A 25,519-nucleotide genomic window follows, 5' to 3' on the forward strand; every position below is an offset into this window, starting at 1 on the left:
TCATGTCCCAGTACAAAGATCAAGAATATTTACTTACATTTATAATATAGTATATATTGTTTGTATGTTCATATTACATACACATGCATGTCAATAATTACCCAACAATTTAGAATTCAATTCAAAATGTCTTAGAACCAGAACTTCCTGGGAAGAAAGAAGCAGGAAAAGAAATACTGCAGCAAAGAGAAACAAATCCAGAAATGATAAAGATGTGACATTAGAGTGTAAGTGTTTCATATTCAAGAAGAGATGTGAGCATCCTGAGAGAGAAGAGAGACAATGCCATCTCACTGACATAACTACAAGGAGATGTAGGTGTCCTGGGTAGAACTAACATCTGAGACAAAAAAAGAATAAAAGCAAAAATGATCTTTAAAAGTTCAATAATAAAGATTAAATATATTTCAAATATATGGAAATAATCACAGAGTAAATTACAGATCAAATCCGGGGAAGTGGGAAAGTGGTTAACTGAATGCAAGAGAAAACAAGCCATGAAAAGTTTGAGTCTAACGAAGTACCCGGAAGCTGTTGTGAGGCTATGCATGTGTGCGCACAGTATAGAGGCCAGAGATCAGTGTTTGCTGTCTTCTCCCACTCTCCACCTTATCTGGGGGTCAGGGTCTCTCACTGGAGCTGACCAACTGGCTAAACCAGCAGGCCAGCAAGCCCTCAGATCCTCCTGTCTTTTCCCTTACTCTTGCTGCATTTACAGGCTTGCGCCACCACGCCCAGCTGTTTACAAAGGGGCTAAGGATCTAAATTCCAGCCCTCATGTCTGTGTAGCAAGCATGTGACTCATTGAACCATCTCCCCAACTACAAAAAATCTTTTTTTTTTTTTTTAAATACAAGCTCTTACTATGTTGTACTGACTGCTGCTCCAGTAGGCTAGCTTGAGACCTCCTGTCTTAGCCAACTAAGAAGCAGAGAATATATTTATATATATAGCATTACAGCAAGCATGGCAAAAATCTCTAAAATCCTTTAAACTAAACTAGAACACTTTTATAAGCTAGAAAATATAAATAAAACCCAAGTACTATTACATGTAAGAGCAGACACAGGGAAGAAGAGAGAATGCAGAAGAATAAGGAGTGAGAAACGGCTTCCGTAGGCTCAGTGCTTGGCCAAGTTTGGCCTTGCTGGAGGGAGTACTTCACTAGGGCAGGTCTTTGAGAGTACACAGCCACACCCTACTTAGTTTCCTGACTTGAAAGTATAAGGCCTTGGCTTCCTAACTCATGCCACCACGCTTGCTGCTTGTTGCTGCACCTGCCCACTATAATGGCCTTCTGTTCCCCTGGAATTGTAAGACCCAAGAAACTTCCATAAGTTGCTTATGGTCATGATGTTTTAATCACGGCAACATTAAAGTCACTAATACAGGGATAAGCATGTATCCATAAGCATCTGTCTGTAAGTTCTCGAGAAGTAGAAGGCACAAACCCTCAATATGGAGAGAAGAGGTTCTAGTGACACGAATAACAAAAAGTATTAGCTTTATGACAGTTTTGGACATCTCATATTAAAATAGATTGAAAGATGAGCTACCAACACATCCGACAACCTAGAACAGTCTAACAAAGAAATGAAGTTTACGGTTCAGCCACCTTCCAGTACTACAACTTTCTAGGGCCAGACAACCCTCAGCTGTGAATCCCAGAAATCATGTAAAGAATGAACAGAAGTTCTACACTACTTTTTCCTTTTACTAAAAAGGGAAGGAACACGTCCTCAAATTATCCCGAAGGCCAGCCTTGCCCTGACACACAAATCATGCAAAAGCATTACAAGAAAACTACAAGCAGAGCTCATGCAGGAAGACAGCCTCCTCAAGGTTCCACAAGTCCATGCTGGCATGGAAAAGGCAGTAAGCCATGGCCACATACGTTAATCTCAAGGTTGGGACTTGTCATGATCTCAACCGTGTAATTCACTATTAGAAAACGTAAAAGGAAAACTATCTTGATAGATGGTCTACACTCTTTTTCCGAAATTCAGTATCTTTTTTATGACTGGGGTTGGGGGATGGATATCACTGAACCAATAACAAATGTGACATTTTCAACTTGATAAAGGGCATCTGAAGAAGGAGAGGAGAAAAACTAGAACAGAGAAAACAACTGACATTTTACTTCTAGCTGCAGACTGACTCTAACTCCTGTAGGTTCTCATGAGACACAGACAGCTACTCAACAATGCAGTGGAGATCCTTGCCATGGGAAAAAAGCACCTCCCCCCATTTGCTTTTAACAAAATAGGTGACACAGATGGGCACAAAGTCTGTAAAGCAGGGCTCCTCTGACCCAGTCGGTAGCCTCAATAGCAGTTGCCAGTGTCTCCTGCTGGACTGTCACCAACTTGGTCTCACCACCATGTACCTGACCCACTAGCACATGTTCTTCTCTTACTCTGCAAAGAAAATAATTTTGTATGCCTTGGAAATCAAAGCCTACCCCCATTTCCTGCAACATGACATATTGATACAAGGCCTATATAGTCTGATCAGGAGATACTAACAACTTTCTGAATCACTTCCCTAGGGGTATGGGAGTCTTGACGTGATCTTTTTTTTTTTTTTTTTTTTTTTTTTTTTTTTTAATGTGTGTAAGTGTTTTGCCTGCATGTATATCTGTATGCATGTATAACATGCATGCCTGGTGCTTATAGAGACTAGAAGACAACATTGGATCCCCTGAAACTGGAGTCACAGATGGTTGTGAACTCTGTGGATCCTGGAAATCAAACCTCAGTCTTTGGAAGAACAGTCCGTGCTGTTAAACTCTGAGTCATCTTCCCAGCCCCTAGACATGTTCTTTGAGTGTTGCTAATAGCAATTAATTTCAAAAATCTCTCTCCATCCACGTAAGAAAAAAAATGATTACAAACTCAAAATAAAACACACACACACACAGACACATATATACATACTCTAGTGAGAACTTGTGGGGAAAGAAAGTGGTACCACTTCTCTCTGGAGTCTCTGCTTCTCATAGCTCTTCCTGTCAAAGCAATACATACACTGCCTCTTGGAATATAGCATGTGTGAATTTCAGTACTGTTCCTGGTTCAAATATGTGTTTAAATATAAAAACACATATGTGGCCACTAAAAGGATGTCTTAGTAATTCTTCTGTTGCTAAGAAGAGACACCATGACCAAGGAACTCTTATTTAAAAAAAATTTTTAATTGTGGGCTTGCTTACAGCTTCAGAGGTTTGGTTTATTGTATCACAGGAAATATGCGGGCTCACAGCTAGACATGACGCTGGAAATGTAGTTGAGAGTTCTATAGTCTGATCCATAAGCGGGGGGGGGAGGGAGGGAGGGAGGGAGAGAGGGATCTAGAGAGAGAGAGAGAGAGAGAGAGAGAGAGAGAGAGAGAGAGAGAACACCAATCTTTAAAAGAACTAATCTTTGCCATTGGCTTCTCTTGTTTTTTTTTTAGCAAAATCATTTTACCTATAACTAAAAATTTTGTGGTTGGCAAATATATTTCATTAATGTATATACTTAACATATGCAATATCAGAGTGTAGGTGTGTGTGTATAGGTAGGTGTAGGTGCACAGCACATATACGTATATACATATATCATATATGCATGTATGCATGTACACATATATATATGTATATACACATATACATATATACATACATCATATACATATACACATGTACATATGTACATATATACATATATATATATATATATATATATATATATATATATATATATATATGGGTGCATATGTGTACATGTGCCAGAGGTCAGAGGTCAATCTCAAGTGTTGGTCCTCAGAGCTCCCATCTTGTTTTCTAAGGCGAAGACTCACTATGTGGAGGACCTGAAGCTTGATGATTCTTGCCAGCAAGCACCAGAGATGCATCTGACTCTACCTCCTCAGCTCCAGGGTTACAAAGTGAATGCCACCATGCTTACAGTTTACATGGTGCTGAGGGTAAAACTTGGGTCCCATGTTTGTGAGGCAAGCACTTTATGGACGAAGTCACCTCTCCTGTTGCTAGGGCAGCAGTTCCCAGTGTGCTGGCATGACCTCTTGGGGTATGGGGTGTTGTATCAAACAACCCTTCACAGGGATTGCATATCAGATATTTACATTAGGATGCATAACCAAGTAAATTATAATTATGAAGTAGCAACAAAATAATTTTATGGTGGGGGGTCACCACAACATGAGGAACTGTATTAAAGGTTGCAGTATTTGGAAGGTTGAGAACCACTGCCCCAGAATATTTTTACTACTGAAGACATAAATTTGATTAATAGGAAGTATAATTCTTCTAGCTTTGTGTTCCCTGCCCCCACCAGAGATTGTTTTAGCCATTGTCAACCTCTTGCTTTTCCTTATGAACTGGATGGCTCTCTTAATTTCTAAAAAAATTACAGCCACAATTTTGAGAAGATTATTGTGCAGCTGTGACTTAGTGTGAAGAACCTCACAGTCTTCTCTGTACTTGGGTTTCTAATCTTTTAACGAGAAGTCTTTCCATTCAGTTACTTCATTTCATTTTAGTTTCCATTACACAAGGGCCTTATTCGTCATTTCAGCATTTTATTATTCCTGACATAACTGTGAAGAAAACCAGAAAGGTGAAATGTCCTCATTTTCTGCTTGTTTTGCTTTTGTATCACTATGTAGCCATGTAGCCATAGCATGGAACTTGCTACGTAGATTAGGCTGGCCTGAAATTCTGAGATCTGCCTGCCTCTGTCTCCCAAGTGTTGCGATTAAAGGTGGCTCCCATACCCGACTGACATTTGTGCTCCTGTATCCCATAGTATTGGTAAGCTCATTTGTTACCCCAGTATTTTCTCTTGTGAAAGTCTATGGAGATCTAGACCGGGGATCTCTGGTTGATTGGTATTGTTGCTCTCCCCATGGGGTCACAAACCCCTTCAGCTCCTTCAGTCTTCTCTCTAACTCCTCCATTGGGAACCCCAGTGATCAGTTTAGGAGCACATAAGGAGGAACCCATGGCTCCAGCTGTATATGTAGGGGAGGATGTCCTTGTCAGGCATAGGTGGGAGAGGAGATCCTTGGTCCCATGAAGGCTGGATGCACCAGTGTGGGGGAATTTGAGGGCAGGGAGGTGGGAGTGGGCAGGTAGGTGGGGGCACATCCTCATAGAAGCAGGAGGTGGGCGGATGGGATGGGTTTCTGGGCAGGGGGAAATGGGGAAAGGGGATAACATCTGAAATGTAAATAAAATATCCAATAAAAATTTAATTAAAAAAAAAGTCTATGGCTGATACAGTTTTACTTCCTCCTTTCCTGGCTTCACCCAGTGTGGACACTGCTTTTTCATTCTCTTAGTGAGTTGTCTCTCCAACCCCTGCCTAGTATTTTTATTTGAATTTTGAACATTTGAATTTTGTTAACTTTTTTTTAAAATTTTGCATCTATTAACATGACCATAAGGCTTTTTTTCTTTTATATTCACATGGTATATCAATGTTGACTTTTGTATCTGTGCTTACATTCCAGGGATAATTCACAATGATGGACATGAAAAAAGCTTTTAAAATGATGTTAGTGTCTATCTGTATGTCTCTCACATATGTGTGTGTGTGTATATATATATATATATATATATATATATATATATACATATATTGCATCTATACATCTATATATAAAAGGGAGACAGACATAATTACATAATTAATTGTTACATCTTTGGTATCAAAGTGATACTGATCTGCCAGATGACTCAGAAAATATTTCCTTTCTAAAATTTGGAAATGTTTGTGAGGGATTATCATCATCATCATCATTATTATTATTTAATCTTTTTTATAGTCCAGTTGTTAATTTTTCTTTAGATATTAGATAGAAATATCAAGAGAAGCCATCTGCACTGGACTTTTGTTGACTACTGATTTACTCACTGTGTTTTTTGTTTTTATGGAATGGCTCAGCTTTTGTTTCTTCTTGAGTCAGTTTTAATAGTTTAACAGTGAATTTATTTTCACCTAGATGCCTTAATTTCAGATACATTTTTTTCATAATACTCTGAATTTTTACAAAGTTTCTTTAAGGTTGGTGGTTAATAACTTCCTTTATCCCTGACGTTAGTAATGAGACTTCACCTTTTTTTGCTGGGAACTCTATTGACAAATTTGTGTGTATCTGTGTTGTTTGTTGTGTGTTTGTGTGCATTGCATTGTGTGTTGTGTATGTTGTATGTTTGTGCGAACTCAGTGTACATGCGTGTGCTCACATAAGAGTGTACAAGCAGAGGCCAGAAGATGTCGGTGTCTTCCCACACTACCTGCTACCCTATTCCCTTGAGGCAGGGTCTCTCACTGAACCAGAACGTGGGCAGGTTAGCTAGGCTGGCCAGCAAGGAAGCTCCTGGCATCTGCCTGTGTCCATGCCCCAGCACCCGTTACATGAACATGCTCAGCTTTTACATGAGAGCTTAGGATTCCAACTCAGGTCCTCAGGCTACACCGCAAGCTCTCTTACCTGTCAAGTCAAGCCCCTAAGTTTATATGTCAAAAGGACCTTTAGTTTGAGTTTCTGTTTGAGTTCGCTTTTCTAGTCTGTATATGGTTCATTTCATTCATTTACTTATTGGGTATCTAATCATTTTCAAATTACCTTTGGTTTTATCTTTTCCAGGTATCCTATGATAGAAGGTTACAGGATTAGCTCTCCCCCTCTCCCCCGCCCCCACCCCCACCCCCGCAGGCATTTAAAGGCCTTTAACCATTCCATTAGCTGCACTGTATAGGTTCCATAATGCTACCCTTCTATTTTCATTCATTTCAAAATATTTTCCAAATTATTTGATTAACTGCTTATTTAGAAATGTGTTGTCTAATTTTTATAGGCATGGGTTTCACAAACCCCTGTGGTATGTGTACTGATATTTAAATTCTCTTCCTGCTTAGCTGCTTTTCTGTTGCCGATAACAAAATATCCCAGACTTCAGTTACAAACAACTAGAATTGACTTAGGCTGGAGAATCAAGGACACCAGGAAGGCAAGGGCATCATAACATGGCAGAAGGCCAAAGGCAAGCAGGCAGGCATGGAAGAGAGGGATGGGCTTGCCTTGTGACGACGTACTCTGGTAGCAACCAACCCAGTTTTGAGAGAGCAAGAACTTCTGCCTGTTTCCTGTTTCCATGGTTCTAAGGCTGACAATTTACACCCCCCTGCGTGACAAAACACACCACGACAAAGGCTCCTTTCTAACCCACCATGCCTGGCAAGCAGACAGAGCTGCTGGCATGTTACTTCTCCTCAATTTAGAAGCATTTTCTTCTGCTGGAGAGCATAAAGTTCTCAGTCAGGATTCTAGAGCAGATTAATGGACCTCTCCTCAGGCTTGCCGTGGCTCGCTCTGCTCCCCTCCATTCCTCTCCAGCGCCTCTAATTACTGTGTAGTTTCTTAAAACTCTTAAAAAAAAAACAAAAACAAAACAAAACAAAAAAAAAAACAAACACTTAAGCAGTCATTGTTCTCCGTGGGGCCTGGGGAACTACACGGTACTTCTAAGAGAAGTGCTTTTTGGAGGCAGTTCATTTAAATCTCTAGTCTGAAGACAACAAAAACACAATCTTCTACAGCCATGGTCAGGCTGAACGTGGATGGTGATCCTGGGAGCCCAGTGTGAATCGCACAGCCTTAAGTAACTGAACTCTGCAAATGCTCACCTATGTTTTCTGATCAGGAATGCCTTTGAAGTTTAGAGGCGAAGGGACTTCGCTGGTTCAGAGACCACTGGGAACACAACCTGCGCCATCCTGTAAAGGGCAGATGCAACCACAGAGGTGCATGCCGGCACTGTTTCATGTTCTCAGGCACTGTTAGTTATTTTTAACTGGCAGTAAAAAAAAAACGAACTGTACATTTTAGTTGGAAGAAATTAGAGATTTACATTCTCCATGGCATTATTAAATGGGTCATGCTAAACTACTCCACAAAAACAGAAAAAAAAAAAAAAAAAAAAAAAAAAAAAAAAAAAAAAAAAAAAAAAAAAAAAAAAACCAAAACCAAACTTTTGTCTTGTTCCAACCCTGGGTAACAGCAGTGGAAGCCATTCCTAACTGCTTAAGGGGTTCAGTAACAAAACTGTCACGTGTGTCCTTTCCCAGCGCTTAGTGGGAGCCTTGTTGGGTTCTGATTCTAAACTGCAAGAAGTTTCCTGATGACCTATAATGAAATGGCATGGCAGTATAGGATAAGGATAGTCACTGCAGGAAGACTTTTAACCCGATGCTCCTGGGTTCACATTTCTCCTTTCCCACTTTTTTAAAGGTGCTTTGGTGAAGTGATGTCAGTGGACCATGCCTCATTCTCTTCAAATGTGAAATCATGATGTTTCTTTCGCTCTTATGAGCGGTTAAGGCAGGTAGCACACACAGCCCTGCAGCCGAAGACTCACCAGAACTAAAGACGTCTCTTATCCATTCCCCAGGCCAGCTCTAAATTCCTCATTTCCAAGATTATACCAAATAACATCATCTTTCAGTTTTCAATTTCATTGGGCCATTATTCATTTGTTCCAGAAAACCTTTCCAGGGATGGTGGCACACACCTGCAATCTCTGTGCTGGGCGATGGAGACGGGAGGACCTGGAGTTGAAGATTATAATTGACTACACAGCAAGTTCAAAACCCATTGCTTGCTCGGGTTAGCACTGATGCTGCTGCTGGGCAAGACATGGTCCTCTCTGGTAACTCTGAGTCCCGTTAGGAAAATCAAGACAAGTAGGGCCAGGTCCTCAGTGCTACAGAAGTCTGTGTAAAGCATGTTGTGGACACAGAACAAGGAGAGTCGAGGATATGGCTGCAATGAGGGAAGTCTCTGAGAGGGAAATATGAGGTGGATCTTGCATCAGTTGAAGTCCACCCAGAGGAAGCGGGGAGGCTTGAGGCCAAGCTGTGATGGGAGGACCAAGCTTTCAGTTCACCTTGAGCTCGCTGCCATTCCTAAAATCTTTCCTGCTCTTCAGCAGGTACTAGCGATTCATCGACTGATAGCTTTAGGAAAATTCCTGTGGCCACAACACAGAGACGGCAGGTGTGGCAGCTACACCAGGTGGTCCAGGGAGAAGAGACAGATGGGAGCGCACAGGCTGGGGTGTCTAGCATAGACAGTGATGAGATTCTGGCTGTGGGCGGGACTCGCAAGGACCTGAAAGTATTTTAGACTTCTTGTTGCTCACTAGACGAAGGAACAATACAGACAGACCTCACTCCTAATCAGGTAGGTCTAGGGCTCTGCTTGGACATTTCCCATGGGCCACGTTGTCACTTGTCCCAAATCTTGGACATCTAGGTCAACTTGCAGTTTACTCTGTGAAACACTTGTCTTCCTCTTTAAGGAGGTCGCTTACAGCCTCCGAGTTACTTCATGCAAAATCCCACAGCTCAAACCTTTATCTTAACGTGGCCCAGCTACAGGCGGTTTGACACGGATGCCAGGAGCCTCAAGGCGTTTGTCCATAAGCACATGCGCAGTTCTCAATTTCTGTCTCAAAACGATCTTCCTACGCCGTGATTCCCTTTTATTATGTGGACCGGACATAGCCAGATTCCCTCCCAGGACCACAGAGGCAATACCTACAATGCAAAATGGGAGGACATTCTGCCATCCATCCTGTGCTTTGGTAAACACCCGGGGCCTTTGTGCCCCATGGTCATCTCTGGACTAGCTGAGGTAGAATTTGGGATACCAGCTTGATGCTTCTTCAGCCCTGCCACTCTCTGGCTCCTTAAGTCTCCTCTTCACAAGTATTAAAGTCTAGTTTGCTATCTAGTAATTTCTAATGCTCACTTTGAGTTTGTGCCAGCATGTATTTTTTTTAATAGGAATGTGTATACATAGCGTGTATACATGGAGTTGAGGTTCATGCACGTCTGCACACGAGGAAGCTGGAGGAGGCTGTCATGTGTCTTGCTCTGTTACTCTCTAACTTCCTTTGAGACAGGGTCTCTTGTTCATCCTGGTGATGGAATGGTGGCCATCAATCATCAGTGATTCTTTTATAAGTGCGCCATTTTGTAAAACACGTTCTGGGGCTGGAGAGATGGCTCCATGCTTAAGAACAGATAATGCTTGTGTAAGTGACTCAAGTTTGGTTTTCCAGGACCCACATTGTTACCCTGCTCACAAGGACCAGGAACTCCAGCTTCCAGATGCAAGACCTGTCCCTTCCCAGGGAGCTACACTCAAGTGCATATACCCACACATGGACACATGGACATATTCATATTTTAAAATAATCTTGAAAAAGAGCACGTTTTGCTGCTGTGCTTGACCTTGGAGCAAATCAGTCTTTGCACATTTATTTCTGTTTTGTCTTAAACTAATTTTATAAAACTTCCCCTTCTTATAACTTTGACTGTTTTCCTTCCTCTAATAATACAAAACATGTCTTTTAAATATTATTAAATGTTTATGACACAAAGAGTTGACTCTACTTTCTTAATCACAATTTTAATTTAATCTGCAGTCATCTAATCTAGCTCTCTCTCTGGAAGAGTGCACATAGTGTTTACCGCCTTTTGCTTGACCCACACCAGGTGTTTAATAGCTGTTTAATAAGTGCTCAAATTTTATTCCAAAACTTTATTTTCATATTATTTCTCTTTCTGGATTCTAAATGTTAGTTTCTTTGCAGCTCTGACAAAAAATGCCCAAGATAAGCTACTTAAAGAGGGACTTCTGTTTGCTTCTGGTTGCAGAAGGCTCCGCCCATGGCTGCTTGGCCCTGAGGCTAAACAACATGGCAGCAAATGTGTGGTAGAGGCAAAAGTGTTTTCCTCATGAAGTCTGGAAGCAGAGAGAGTAAAGAGGAAGGATCCAAGGATAAGAAGTCCCCTGGGGGGGGGGCACAATTAGGGACCCGGTGCCTTTGACCAGATGTCCCATTCTATTCTCCCTGGCTCCCAAGTGTCATGTTATGAATCCACTCATGGATTAACAGGCAGCTGAGGTCAGAGGCTTTGTGATCCAGTTCCTCAAAGCCCATCAGCTGGCAGTCAAGCTCCAAACATGGCCTTTGTGACATGTTAGCTCCCAACCAAGTGCTTTAAACTTTACAGCCATGATAGCTATCATTCATTCATTCATTCACTCATTCATTTCTTCATTCATAGCGGTAAGGGCCTCTGACCTCACTGTTCCCTCCTCTTCTGGATTTAACTATGTGGTGGTTTAGATGAAAATGGCACCCCCTCCCCATAGACACATAGGAAGTGGCATTGTTGGAGATGTGGCCTTGTTGGAGTAGGTGTGGCCTTGTTGGAGGAAGTGTGTTATTGGGGGATGGGCTTTGAGGTTTTGGAAGATCAAGCCAGGTTTAGTGGCTCACTATCTTGTCCTTCTGCCTACCCATCTGGATGTAGCCACCTCTCCAGCACCATGTCTGCCTATGTGCCACCATGCTACCCACTAAACCTCTGAAACTGGAAGCCAGCCCCAATTAGATACTTTTCCTTTATAAGACTTGCTGTGGTCATGGTGTCTCTTCACAGCAATAGAACCCTAAAGCAAGCCATCTCCCATTCCTTTTTAGTTCTTTCTTCTAATTGACTTTAGCTAGTATACTTTTGTAGGGCATGTGGGTCCATGCTACCAGACAGGCACAAGAACTGGTAAGGTTGAATGAGCTCAAACCCTGGAAATCTCAGAGAACTGAGATGGGCGGGAGTGGAGCCCTTCTCTACCTGCTCTGGAACAGGTAAGCATGACACCCCACTGAGGACCATGGGCACTCAGTCACTAGCCTAACACCTGGAGTTCCATGCTAATGAGGTGTCTAGATAGCCTTGGGCCTTCAGCCAATCACATTCCCTTCCTGGGTATTCCTTCCCACAAGAGGTATATAATAATCCCTGGTTCGCCACAAATAACATGTATTTGTTATGTCATCAAATAAAACAATATGAACAAGCAAGGATTGTCTCAGAGAACTGCTTCACTAAGGATTGCCATGGTGGAGGAAGCCTTTCACTAAAAAGCCATGTGCTTATGACTCCTGAGGAAGGCCTTCTCCCATCTAGCCTGTCAGAGTTTCAGCCCTCACTCCAAATCAGACAGGATTCTGTTTATTTGGGGCTCCACCTCTCCTCTCCACCTGGTATGCAGATGCCCTGAGGGGAAATGGTTCTTGAATCCCTCAGGCTGTATGTGGGTGGTGCCCAGGTACCTAGAGGGGGGACCAGGAATCACTGTGGACTCCCAGTTTCTCCCAGGACATCAGGATGACATATTTTCGGTAATTTTTCTTTGAGAAAGTGAAGAAGTTTTACTGGATACAAATGTCTAGGGCCCATTTCTCTCTCAGAACTCTGGGCTCCTCTTCTGTCAGTCTGTACTATTTATACAAGAGTCTCAGAAATCTCACACCAGTCTGATTCCCAGAGGCAGGCTCCCTCAATAAAATTCTGGATGTTCTTGTTTGTAAATCTTAGTACAATCTCTTTAAACTCAGGGCTTTTTCATTCAGTGAGCAAAAGTCCACAGACTTTTTGCCACACATACTGGGCAAAGTGCCAGGAAAGGCAGCAGCCGGGGGGGGGGGGGGGCGGGGGGGGGCAGGGGTGTGATCAATGTCATTGTTGACTGCAATCATACACTGTGGTCACAGTTGTTCTCACACAGTGAGAGAATCTGATGGTGACTGGCGGGTCTCAAAAGCAATGAAGCTGGTGTCTGGAGAGGGTGGAAACATTTGTTGTTGTAGGTCGGATGGTATATGTGACGGCCTGTGGTGATGTGGGGACCACGGGTCTACTTCACCTGGGAGCCAAGGGAAGCTACTGAAGTGACTACTGAAGTGGGAACCTGACGGTTCAGCGAGTGTCACTGGGACACAAACAGAAGCCATGGAACCAGGTGGAAGGTTACTCTTGGCCCAGGTAAGACAGGGCGAAACAGGACCCAGTATGGTGGTGCAGCAGACAGCCTGGCAGGGGAAGTGGACTTACTAATGTCTCCCTTCTAGAGGGGTCAGAGCTCAAATTCAAACTGGGTGGTGAGCCAGGGTTAAAGGAAAAGATATTCGATTTTTCTTGATTTTTCTCTCACACGTATCTGTCTTATTTTCTGATCATGACCTCTCACTGAACCTATTGGAACTAAGCATTTCCTGAGTTTCCCACAGCTTTCTCTGTCGTTTGGTTGCCATACTGTAGAATCGTCAGTGGTAGCATTCCATCTACTCTTGAGTAGGGAACCCCTCCTAGCAGTCCCGTATGCCTGGGGCCACTGTGCCGTGGCTGCCTCACTTGGGACTGTTCAGATTTCCTGCTGTTGACTTACAAGAGCCTTTTCTTCCATGGCTTGCACGGAGAGGTTGGATACTCAGCACCCTCGGAGCGTCCTTGTCTAGTCTCTAAGTGATGTTTCACTATCGCTGCCAGCTCTTGTTTTTATGACTTCACAGCCTCAAGAATCCCATTGAAGATACATAAGGAGAGAGCAGAGAGCGCGCGCGCCTGTGTGTGTGTGTCTGTGTCTGTGTGTGTGTGTGTGTGACTGTGTGTGTGTGTGTATCAGAGCTGAAAGGGAGGAGAGGGAAAGGCAGGTTGGTTAATGGTCACAAAATTACTGTCAGGATGAGTAAGTCCCACTGTTGTATAGTACAGGAAGGGAACCCTGGTTAACAATACCATAGTGTACATTCACACTAGGGAAACTCCGACTGCCTGTCCGTATTAGGAACGCTTTATTACTGTGATAAAATACTACGACCAAGGCACCTACAGAAGAAAGAGTTTACTTGGGCTTATGATCCCAGAGGATTAGTATCCATCATGGCAGGGAATTATGGGTGCAGGTGGTAGGTGTGGCACCGGAACAGCCAAGAGCTCACATCTCAATCAGCATGTAGGAAGCACAGAGGGACACTGGCAATGCCATGCGGCTTTGAAATTTCAAAATGTGCCTATCAGTGACACACTTCCTTGAGAGCCATGCCTCCAATTCTTCCCTAAACGGTGTAACTGGGGATTTAATCATTCAGACGCTCAAGACTATGCTATGGGGGTCATCTCATTCAGACCATCACATCCCACCACAGATGATCCCCCAAGGGATGAATATGCTAATTACTCTGTCTTAGCTGTGTCACATTTGACATATGTCACACCTTACCCCACAAATACATACAATTCTGTGCCAATTAAAAAATCATACATATTTTAAATAGACCCTCTTATATTCTCAATGGAGACAGGCACCAGAGAGGAGTAATGTTTACCCTAATTACTGAGAAACACAACCAACTGCTTAAGTGAAAATTGTCCCGCTTCCCCTTTTGCTGGGCCAATAAAGGGAAATTTGTATCACTGTGCACCCCAGGTTTGGTAATGAGGCCATTCTGCCTGACACCCCTAGAATGACTCAGGGCAGGGCCTGGGCAGCATCAGGTGGGGCTGTGACCCCAGAACAAGTTATGGGCAGACATAGTTATAGCTCCTGGCTACCTATACGTCCCGTTCTTATCCCTGGTGCCATCCTATAACTATCTCAAGACAATAAAATACGAACACCAGCCTCTACACTGGTACCTGGCCCCTCCCCTAATCAACGAGAGGCAAGCATATTGGTGATTTTGATGTGTAGCCCAATGGGGACCCGTGGACCAGAACTTGCTCCATCTCAGCATCTTTCCTGTTTAAATTTCCTTGTTAGGAAATAATGGCAGTGTTGTCTCAGAACCAATAACAAGGCAGTAACTCTTCATTTTGATAAAAATCCTTAGAGCGGAGAAGGGAAAAGTTAAAATTAATGAATTCAGTAAACACTTCAACTGCTACTTCCAGGTACAGAAGCTTCAGCTGGAGACACAGAGAGAGACTGGAGCCCTTACCGGCTGAGGCGGTCAGGACACCGGCGCCACCTTGTGGACACATAAATAAGTGCTGGATTCCAGAGGCTAAGTGGAGGATTAGGAAAAATCTCCCAGAGAAAGACATTACTGCATCCTTGATGAGCCTTGTTCGGGGGACTAGAAATTGGCCGGCAAATACAGAAAGTCAGGGAGACATCCTACCCTCGGGCTGAGGTTAGCGCATGCCACTCTCGATGACCTGGCCAGCCAATAACAAAGGGCAGCAATGGCTGAACCTGACAGTTGGTGGTGGCTACTGTGCTTGGATTGAGGGACCAGGGTGTCCCTGGGGATTGGGCAGTTCTGGCTGGTCTAGGAGTCGAGGGAGCCAGTGCAGAGAGGAGCATAATAGCCACAGCAACCAATCCATGTGCCAAAGAAAAACTGGCATCCATGCAGCTCTTAGTTTAACCAGAGAGAACAACCATCTTAATTCTAATTATTTACATGAATAATTGCTATACCTCTTTAACAGATCTGAGACATTAAGTTGGATCTGCAGATGTTCTTTGGAAAATGAGGGTGACTCAAGTAGAAAAAAGAAAAAGAGAATTCTTTTAACTCTTTTCCCCATAGGTTATGAGTATATCCAGCCATCAAATGCATGCCTGGATTCCACAGACCATTCACAGAGGCAGCTGGCATCAGACAAACATCTTACGGATCTAAACATTATCAATGGCCATTGCTGTTGCAAGCTTGAGTGCTTTTGTTTGGTTGGTTTACTCAGCTTGGAAACTATAGAAATGAACACATACCTGCTTCTGAATAGCTCTTTAATGATCTTTTATCATGTAATGGTTCTCTTCTCTTATTGATCACTCTTTTCTTGGGGTGTTTCATCTAAAAGCCGGGGCCAACATTTATCTCTGCATGCCGATACGCAGAAGGGTAGCGAGAAAAGATCCACCAGCTGGCCGAGAAATGAGGTCCACGGGTCCAAAGTGGAGTTTGCATGCTCTGAAGTTACCAGCTTTGGACTGAATTGAAATAGCCCAATGCAGGTACAGATCCTGACATTCACGTAACAGCAGGCGCATCTGCACGCACACTCATCTGAACTCCCCACCACCCAGAGGGCAGGTGGGATGACCCGCATCGACAGATCAGGAAGCAGACCGTGTTACTGGGTTAGATTTTTGCCATGTGCTGCCCGCTGATGCCCAAGTGGGACCTGGAGGCCAGCGACCCGCCTATCCACGGCTGCCTGCATGGATCTGATTGCTGTATTAATCAAAGCGCGCTAACCCAATTCATCTAAAATCAGGTGATCTCTAAGTCACACTCATCCTCTTTCTTGGTTAAGACACATTACATCCTTTGGGTATTTACAGTGTTCTGCTAGGTGCTTGTATGCTACGTCTTAAGAAGAATTTCATTTTTTTTCTGCTCTGCAGAGAAAGAAAATGGAGGCCCAGACATCAAAGACTGGGGTCCCATGGCTGTAAGTGTCGATATGGGATTTGAAACAAAGTGGGAAGGCCGCCTCTGTAGCCACAAGGACATGACTGATTCCCTTATCTTAATCGCTTAAGCCCCATACAAGTTACTTATGTCTAGTATTAGGCCTGTGTGTTGAAATGAGGAAGATGAATAGCAAACTGGTGAGTGAATTAACAGCGAGGATGCACACAGGGAGCCTACGAATGCCTGCTAAGTGTTCAGCAAGCAACGTGTAATTATTGAGTTGGCTGGATTTCAAAGACATGAGGAAAATATAGGTTTCCCATATCCTTAGTTCTGAAGAAATAATTTATTGTATCGCTACCTCAAGGGATCTTCCGATCTTCTACTGTATAAACAGAGCAGCTGGAATTGAAGTGGTGCGTGCACTCTGGAACCTGCTGCCTGCCCCTCCTCCACTGCCCTGCCCCGCCCCCTCAGCAGCTGCGCCAGAGAGAGTTCCCTGACTGTTGAGCACCCAGTTGCACAGAGCTGCTTACCCATTTCCACTTCACACGGCCGGCCGCCATGGCCGGAAGTACCCTGTGAGCTTAAGTTCTCCCCGTGTGCATCTCTACAAAGCACCTCGGGCTGCAAATGGTCAAGAGGTGAGCCGCAGGCTGCCGATCGCACTACCCGGCTCCCAGCTGACTGTTTTCTCCTAGAGACCCCCACACAACTCCAGTGAAAGCCACATTACACCAGCCCAAGATCAAAGCCTGGGCCAGTAGACACCAAAAGGGACTCTATATCCTACAGAGCTTTCATGCGTGGAAAACAGCATGCTTGGACGACAAATGGCTCCAAAAGAACAAAGAGGCCATGCCACATTTTTACAGTATTTCTACTTCGAAAGCAAGTAAACGTCTTTGTGTGATCACTCGTGTGGCTTCGGTGGTCATTTGATCCAAGATACCTCTCAGGTTTTGAGGGCTACTGACCGACAAAGCAGGCGCTCCAGTGAACTGCCCAGGGGGACCCCTTGGCCAAGACCCTCACCATAGTCATGCCCGCTACTTGCAATAGCATCCTAAAAGGTTCACCCAACAGTGGGCAGGCAGGATACCCTCTGAGACAGGAGAACACTCAGCCTCCCTCTCCTCCTCCCGCGAGCCAGGGTTATGGCACACACAGAACTGGACACAGAGGAGCACAGAGTGGTCATGGCTTCTATCCACAGAGGCTGTATTCCTGCCATGGGAAGGCAATGGAGGGAGTTTCCGTTACAGTGAGAAGGATCTTGTGACTGCGATGTACGGGAGCTTCGAGGCGTCACAGTACGGCAGGTTATGATGGGGGCTGCACTAGCTCAATTTAGGGTGTTAGCAAAGGCTTTCTGTGAAGATACCCTGTATGGAAGGATTGGATGGATGGATGGATGGATGGATGGATGGATGGATGGATGGATGGAGTGGAACCGAGCCTTCCTGGAAGTAGTATCAATGGGGCTGTGAGGTGAAGCCAGGCTGTGGCGGTGGTGGGACTGAAGAAAACAGGACCCCAAAATCTGGTGGAAGAGGCAAGGCTGGTAGGGTTCTGCCAGTGGAAGCTACAGTGGTCTGTGAATACCTGTGAGCAGTGGGCCGCCAGAATCCAGTTTGCATTCATGAAGGATCGCGTCTACTTTGGGGTAGAGCACGGACCACAGAGGGTTAAAAGGTTAGTTGTGGGGTGGTGCAAGAAGCAGGCGCTATGTCTGACTTCATTGCTAGTCACCCTAGACTCCACAGTCCTGCACCAGGACAGCATTCCCACAATGCATCCACTCAGACACATTAGTGAGATATCTTAGAGTTTCTATTGCTGTGACTAAACACCGTGACCAAAAGACGGGTCAGGGAGGAAAGGGTTTCTTCGGCTTATACTTCCGCACTGCTGGTCATCACTGAAGGAAGTCAGGACAGGAATTCAAACAGGGCTGGAACCTGGAGGCAGGAGCTGATGATGCAGAGGCCATGGAAGGGTGCTGTTTGCTGGCTTGTTCCTTCTGGCTTGCTCAGCCTGCTTTCTTACAGAACTAAGGACCACCAGCCCAGGGATGGCACCACCCACAATGGGCTGGGCCCACACCCATCACTCAGTAAGAAAATGCCTACAGTCTGATCTTATGGAGGTGTGTCTCAGGTGAGACTCCCTCCCCTCAGATGACGGTGTCACGTTGACATAAAACTTTTCAGTGCACCAGGTAATGGCATTTCCTCTCCTACTGTGCTCACTCTTAACCTTACACAGTTGTTATTCCTGCTCAGAGGCAGTTCCAACTACCTGAGGTTAGCATATTTCTTAACTATAAATTATAATTCAAGCCGGATGGTGGTTTTGCACACCCCTGGATCCCAGCAGAGAGAGGTGGATCTCTCTTTGAGTTCAAGGCCTGGTCTACAGAGCCTTGAACAAGTTCTAGGACAGCCAAGGCTACAAAGAAAAACCCTCATCTCAAAACATGAACAAAACAAAACAAAACAAAACCCCAAAACAACAAAAATATTTACAACCCAAAAGATAATACAAACTACATCATTTAATCATTTAAAACTAAACCAAATTTCACTTTAACACATCAGTTGCTTCCACGTCACACAACCGAAAAGATGCTATAATCTAAATGTCTGCTGATTTATAACCACAAGATGAAATGGCTCCTTAAAATGTTATCTCCCCAATGACTGTGGTATTTAAGGCCACCTCTCACCTCCTACCTCTTACCCTGTCCCTATTTCCCTCTTCCCAGATAGCTGCAGAGCCGCCAGCCGCATCTGTCACTCACACTGTACCTGCTGATGTGGCTGCAAATATATTTCTAATAACACTAAATCGCCTATTTGAAGTATTTCAGACTCTCCACTAACCACAGGGCATTGTACCTCATCATCACTAAGTCTTCACAGGTTGGCCCCAGTTGCCTTTCGCTATCTGTTGTTCCCAAAACGTGCCCATTGAGATTGCCCCCTGTTTGCTCTGGGCTAGCAGAATCAGATGACTCTCAAGTGCCATCTCTTCTCCCACATCTGTCCTGAATCTGAAGAAACAGATGTTCTCTGTACACTGAATTTAGCCCAAACATATTTTATATTTTCTATTTCATGCTACCATTAGAGTTGGCTCTGTGATCTCTCCTCTCCCCGCTGGTTCAACTCTCTTCCTTGGCTCCTCTCCCGACCCCTTCTGTGACCAAGTGAGGTGACGGGTCCCCAGGATACAATCCCAGGCAGCTCTATTCTCCCGGAACAAAGGTCTCTTTCTCATGGCTTTCATACATCTGTGAGCACTGGACTCCAGGCATGGGATTCAGAGAACTGCCAGCACCTAGAATGACATTCCCGGTAAGTCACATGTGAGAAACACTTCACGGTCTCATCTCAATTGCGTCAGTCATGAAACGTCTAAAGTGCCAAGTGAGCTGCTCGGTCAGTGTGAAAAAGGGACAGATGCAGCTTCTCCCTTTATCACTCAGCAGGTGACCCCCCCACTTGACAACAAGACCACTTTCCAGTCCTTGTTAATACTATTTCTATCACTATTATTATTATAATGACATCCCTCATCCAGAAGTAAAAGGTGATTCTACCAGGAGAACTGGTCCATCCAATATCCTGGTGCCATGCCCCCTAATTTCCTTTCCATTGGAACTTTCAAAACTTCCCCTCCCTCTTTCTATCCCTCCTATACCCTCACCTGCACTGTTTGAGACAGTGTCTTATATAGTTCAGACTAGCTTCAAACTTGCTATATAGTCAAAGTTGCCCTTGAACTCCTGAGCCTCCTGACTCTGTCTCCCAAATAATGGTATTACATGCAGGAGAGAGAGAGAGAGAGAGGAAGAAAGGAGATAATATTCTCCTGCTTCTGAAACTGGCAACTACCTTTCTCTTCCCCCAAAGGTCTAGAATGGGCCCCAGAGTCTAGAATCCCTACTTCCTGGTTAGATGGTGAAGCCCAATGGTCAGAAAAAGCTATGTCAGCATAACCCCAAGTCTTAAAACAAGAACTTGCCCCAAATAACATGACTGGTATTGACAGGACCTCGAGAGTCACGCTATCTTTGCCTCTCCCAGGAACCTCTCCTTGTAGGCCTCTTGCTTCACACACCCACAGCACCCTCTGATTTTCCTGTCCTCCCCAAATCTCTATACCCTTTATGGATAAAACATCCTGTCTGCTCTACTGGAAAGCCAACTTCTCCATCTTGATGACAGTTTGTTCCTACTGGGTGCAGCCCCTTTGTTCTCCTGTCTTCCATACTACCTATGCTCCTGGCTCTGTATTCACTCTCACCTACAGTGTGTGGTATTTAATAACCAGATGCACCATCTGTTTCCCTGTCCTTTCTCTCCACTACCATGTTCACAGGCACACCCCAGGAACTTCATCTTCCCTGGTTCCATCTCCCAGGATACAACCCTAGGCAGTTCCACGTTCCCTGAAATGAACTCGTCTTTTCTCGGAGATTTCACATTCCCACGGTGGTTGGACTTTCAGGCGTTAGGAAGACTTTCCCGGTAAGCCACATGTGAGAAACACATCATCGTCACATCTTATTTCTGTCAGCCATGAAATATATAAAGCATCAAAAGTGACCAGGATATCACCTAACGAGCCTCTGGTTTTGTATATGAACATATCAGTACAATGGAGTTCAGAAGCCATACTTGGCCTAGGGATCCCTAAAGTGTGGCTTATGTCTGTCTGAAACACTCAATTTTATGAAATATGTACCAACTTTAGCTGATTAGTACCAGAAATGGGGCACATTCAGTTTGTTTGTTTGTTTGTTTTATCAGAATAGAGTGTTCACTGTATGACAGACACTCACCCAGAAATTGTTCATGTCATTATTAACAGAGTACAATGCCCTGCTTGCTGCCTCCTAGACTTAATGGTAAGGTACATGTAGACATTAATAATTCAACATAAACATGACCAAAATATATTTTATGAAGACATTTTAATATAAAAATGAACTATAAACATATATATATATATATCTCAATATAAGGATCTCAGCATTAAGTTCTGAATTTAAGCAAATCTGGATCCCCGGGTTGGTTTCAAATTACTTTCAGCTCAGCTCTTTCAAGCAATGTTTGTTACTGACATTTCCACAGAAGTGGCCGAAATGAGACTGTCACTTGAAAGTAATTCCCTGCCCACAGAGCAGGCCTAAAAACGCTGCGTGGACTGCCTCTTTGAGTCAGTTGTCAGATGCCAGAGTTATTCTGGGAATAGAAGCTGGAGGCACAGCCCTGTAGAAATACTCCAGGGTCTCCTGTTGGCTTGGCAGAGCAATGTACACCCAAAGCCAAGAGCAAGCCACAGGATGGCTGCCTGCAATGTTTCCTTCCCATCTCATAGGGATATTAACTTAAGGAGTAATGATTAGAGAGTTTTTTAAATACCCCATAGAGTAAATCCTTTCCTTTAAAACAGTAATACCATGTCATCCTCCAGAAAGTATGTCACCTCTGCTTCTGTCTAACATCGTGCACACAGGAAAACTTCAAAGCAGCGTCTTATGTTATCTGAGAGAGATTTTCAGCATTAGGAAAGTCCAACGTGACACCAAAAGACAGTCTGAGTGCTGTATGTAGGACGCTAGGCAGGAACATCTCTCTTCCACATCTGCTATTTACACGAACTTCAGTGCTGGGCAATGCTGTGGCTTCACCAAAACACCAGCACGCTGGGTCCTGAGGACGGCCGCTAACCATGCTCAAGAGCACAAAGCAGTACGCTTCACAACAGTTACATGTTGTATGTTTTCTTAGTCAGCTTGATAAATACTAGAGATATGCAAAGTCCAAAACATGTCATAATCAACTGCCACAGAGCCATTGAACACAATGCCCTGCAGGATGCAGCCTCTGGCTTCTTTCTCCCATTTTAAAGATTCTCATTCACACACACTTATTCATCCATTCTCATTGCCATTCATTCATTCATCCATTCATTCATTCTCATCATTCTTATATTCATTTATTTATTCTCATATTCATTCATTCTCATCCTTCTCATATTTATTCATTCATTCTCATCATTCTCATATTCATTCAATCTCATATTCATTCATTCATTCTCATCATTCTCATATTCACTCATTCATTCTCATCATTCTCATATTCACTCATTCATTCATTCTCATCATTCTCATATTCATTTATTTATTCTCATATTCATTCATTCATTCATTCTCATCCTTCTCATATTCATTCATTCATTCTCATCATTCTCATATTCATTTATTTATTCTCATATTCATTCATTCATTCATTCTCATCCTCATATTCATTCATTCATTCTCATCATTCTCATATTCATTTATTTATTCTCATATTCATTCATTCATTCATTCTCATCCTTCTCATATTCATTCATTCATTCTCATCCTTCTCATATTCATTCATTCATTCTCATCATTCTCATATTCATTCATTCTCATATCCATTCATTCATTCTCATCATTCTCATATTCATTCTCATACTCATTCATTCATCCATTCTCTCTTTCTCTCTCCTTCTCCCCTCCCTCTTCATACTAATGTGAAAATGAGGAAGAATGTATCTAATACGTGGACCTACAGACCTGAGAACTCTGTTCCCCATTCCTATGTAGACTGCACAAGTAACCTCTAAGCCAAGATGAGCATTTTAAAGCTTCAGAATGAGGGGATACTTCTTCAAACCCAGACTTGTTATCTTACCAACCAGATCACCCATATTTCTGGGCTTCCAGAAATATCAATAATTTACTGAAAATTAAGATGCAAAGCAACTTCTTGTGGGAAGTGAAGTTTTCTTGAAGATGATATGGTACACCTTTTTAAAGTAAGAACTCCAAGACAACAGATAGACAAGACATTTTTACGATATGCACATTTCATTGTGGTTTGGAAATGTATTGAAATGGACAGAAAAGTTCTAACAGTGGTCATGTAATGGGGGGAAATTTTCATAGAATTTTAGCAGTAAAAATATCTCTCAGGTCTTGCAATAAAAGCTCCCAGTATGTCTTCCTTGAATTTCAGAAATACCAATTTAGAAAAGAGTACTAGGAATTATCCAAGCTGCCCTCACCAAACTGCTCATGTAAGGTAATATGCATCCTGAAAGCTCTCTGGGGCATGGTCCTGAGACAAGATCCATGGATGTGGACCAAACATATGTCAGCTGGCTTCTCTCAGAGTGGTGAACTGTCACTTGGATGTCCAGCACATAAGCCTCTCTCTGTGTTTACCAAGGTGTGGCACTGGGAGTAGGCAGGCAGTGGGACTCTCATGTAACTACCTCTCTTACCACAGGAGGACACTGTGTCCCAGAGAAATGGAAGGACTTTTCCTGGTTTCTCCAAGTTGCCTGTTCTAGCTTAGATCATAGTGAAAAAGATGTTCAGTTTTTTTTTTTTTTTAAACACTCATTATGTTTAGCCTTGAATTTTCAGAGCCACAGACAAGACTGGATGGGAAGGGACTCTTATGAGTCCCTAGAATCAATAACTGACTATGGGATGCCTAACCCCAAATGATATATCTACAGTGCAGCCCTACTCCTAAGAGAAAGGCAGAAGAGGGCGTGAAAGGTCATTAGATCCAAAGGCCCAGGATGCCTGCTGTTAGTGCTTCCTAGACATGACGGGGGAAGTGTACCCATGAACTGTCAACTGTACGGTTGACTGAACAAGGCCAACGTAATAACAACATCACTGATATGCCAATGTCCAATGTGGACAGAAGAATTGCATGTGGCTCCACCCCACAGGTAATCATTGGCTGCTGAGAGGGGGAATTAGTTTGCTGTAGGGAGAAGCTGCTGCATAAGTGTCCAATACCAATTGCTCAGTCTAGGACACATGTGCATGCAAGCAATGCTAAACAGACTCAGTAGGATATATATGTATATGTATATGTATATATGTATATGTATACGTATATCAGTAACAATTAAAAAAAAGGTCATGAATTGGGCCACTGAGGCAATTGGAGGGGGCAAAGGAATGTTGAGAATGAAATCGATGGAGTTCTCAACATTTTTATTTTAAACAAAAAAGAATCATCACACTCTCCCAAGCCATGGCTTACCTGCCTCTCAACTGCTCCAGCTACATGATTCAGTTGAAGTGTGCCGGCATAGCTTTGAGGTTTTAAGAACTAAAACTGAGGAATGTGGACAGTGGATTTGGGCCATGGGGCAGAAACAAGGGATCTAGATTAGCCAAGGCGCCAGAGACCACGGCAAACATCTTCCTTTATGTTCTTTTGTAGCCTGTGAAACGAGGCCCAAAACTCATTTGTCTTTTCCTATGATGCACTGTGACAAATACTGCATGGTAGCCATTTGTGAGCAGTTCATCCTCAACTTCTAGAATTCTTTATAATCTTATTCCCTCAAAACTTATAGTATCAGAATAAAAGCAGCAAGTCCAGGTTAGAGCATAGTAGTCATGCTGTCTGAGCACAGAGGCTCTGACTGTGGTTGGCAAATACACATGAAAGACGTAGGAGAACCCAAGACAGTGCTGGTGATAGATGCAATCGATTCTGAAAGCTTTCTCTTCATCTTGTCAGTTATTGATTGTAGTGATCGTCTTCCCTCTAACCCTCAGGTTCCACACCCCATCCTAGCACAGCATCAGGAACATCAATTCCTAGAGCCCAGAGAAAATGAATCCCTTCCTGACAAAGCAGTGTTTGAAAACTTTGGGATCCACATGGGTCTACTTCGAGTCAGTTGGTTGGTCAGGAGATGAAAACTTTAAAAGATAGTTCTCTTCAAAAAATAATGGATTTGTGGAAAAACAGAACCCAATTTTATGTTTTAGCTTTTAAATATATTAGTAAACCACTAAATTTATCAATAAACATTAAAATGACTTGCCAAGTTTAATTTTTTACCAAATTTGTCAATAAAAATGACATATTTTAATATATTAGTTTTCTAGACAGAGGCACCAAAAGGTTTAGCTAATAGACTACATGGCGGCTCCATTATCTCTAAACCTGCATGCCCAACCCAATACTGGAGCATGAACATTTGTGAGACAAAGGGTAGAGTGGGAGGCTATTTTCTAACCACTTCCAAAATGAACTTCAACTTGAACCATCAAGGAACCGATTTAGAATATTCAAATAGTTCTTCTGATGAATGAGGTGCATTCAAGGGATTTATACAAATTGGTCTTTCCCAGCTTCATCTAGGCCC

The 25,519-nt window shown here is 43.3% G+C and overlaps 1 protein-coding gene across 1 annotated transcript in view; it reads right to left on the minus strand.

Moving 5' to 3' along the window:
• The window catches only part of B3gat2 (beta-1,3-glucuronyltransferase 2), an 82,483-nt gene that overhangs the window by 7,696 nt on the left and 49,268 nt on the right, over window positions 1-25,519 (minus strand). The gene's annotated exons all lie outside the window — the stretch shown is intronic.

The sequence above is a fragment of the Arvicanthis niloticus genome, chromosome 17 (genome assembly GCF_011762505.2).
Source record: "Arvicanthis niloticus isolate mArvNil1 chromosome 17, mArvNil1.pat.X, whole genome shotgun sequence".
Classification (NCBI taxonomy): Eukaryota; Metazoa; Chordata; class Mammalia; order Rodentia; family Muridae; genus Arvicanthis; species Arvicanthis niloticus.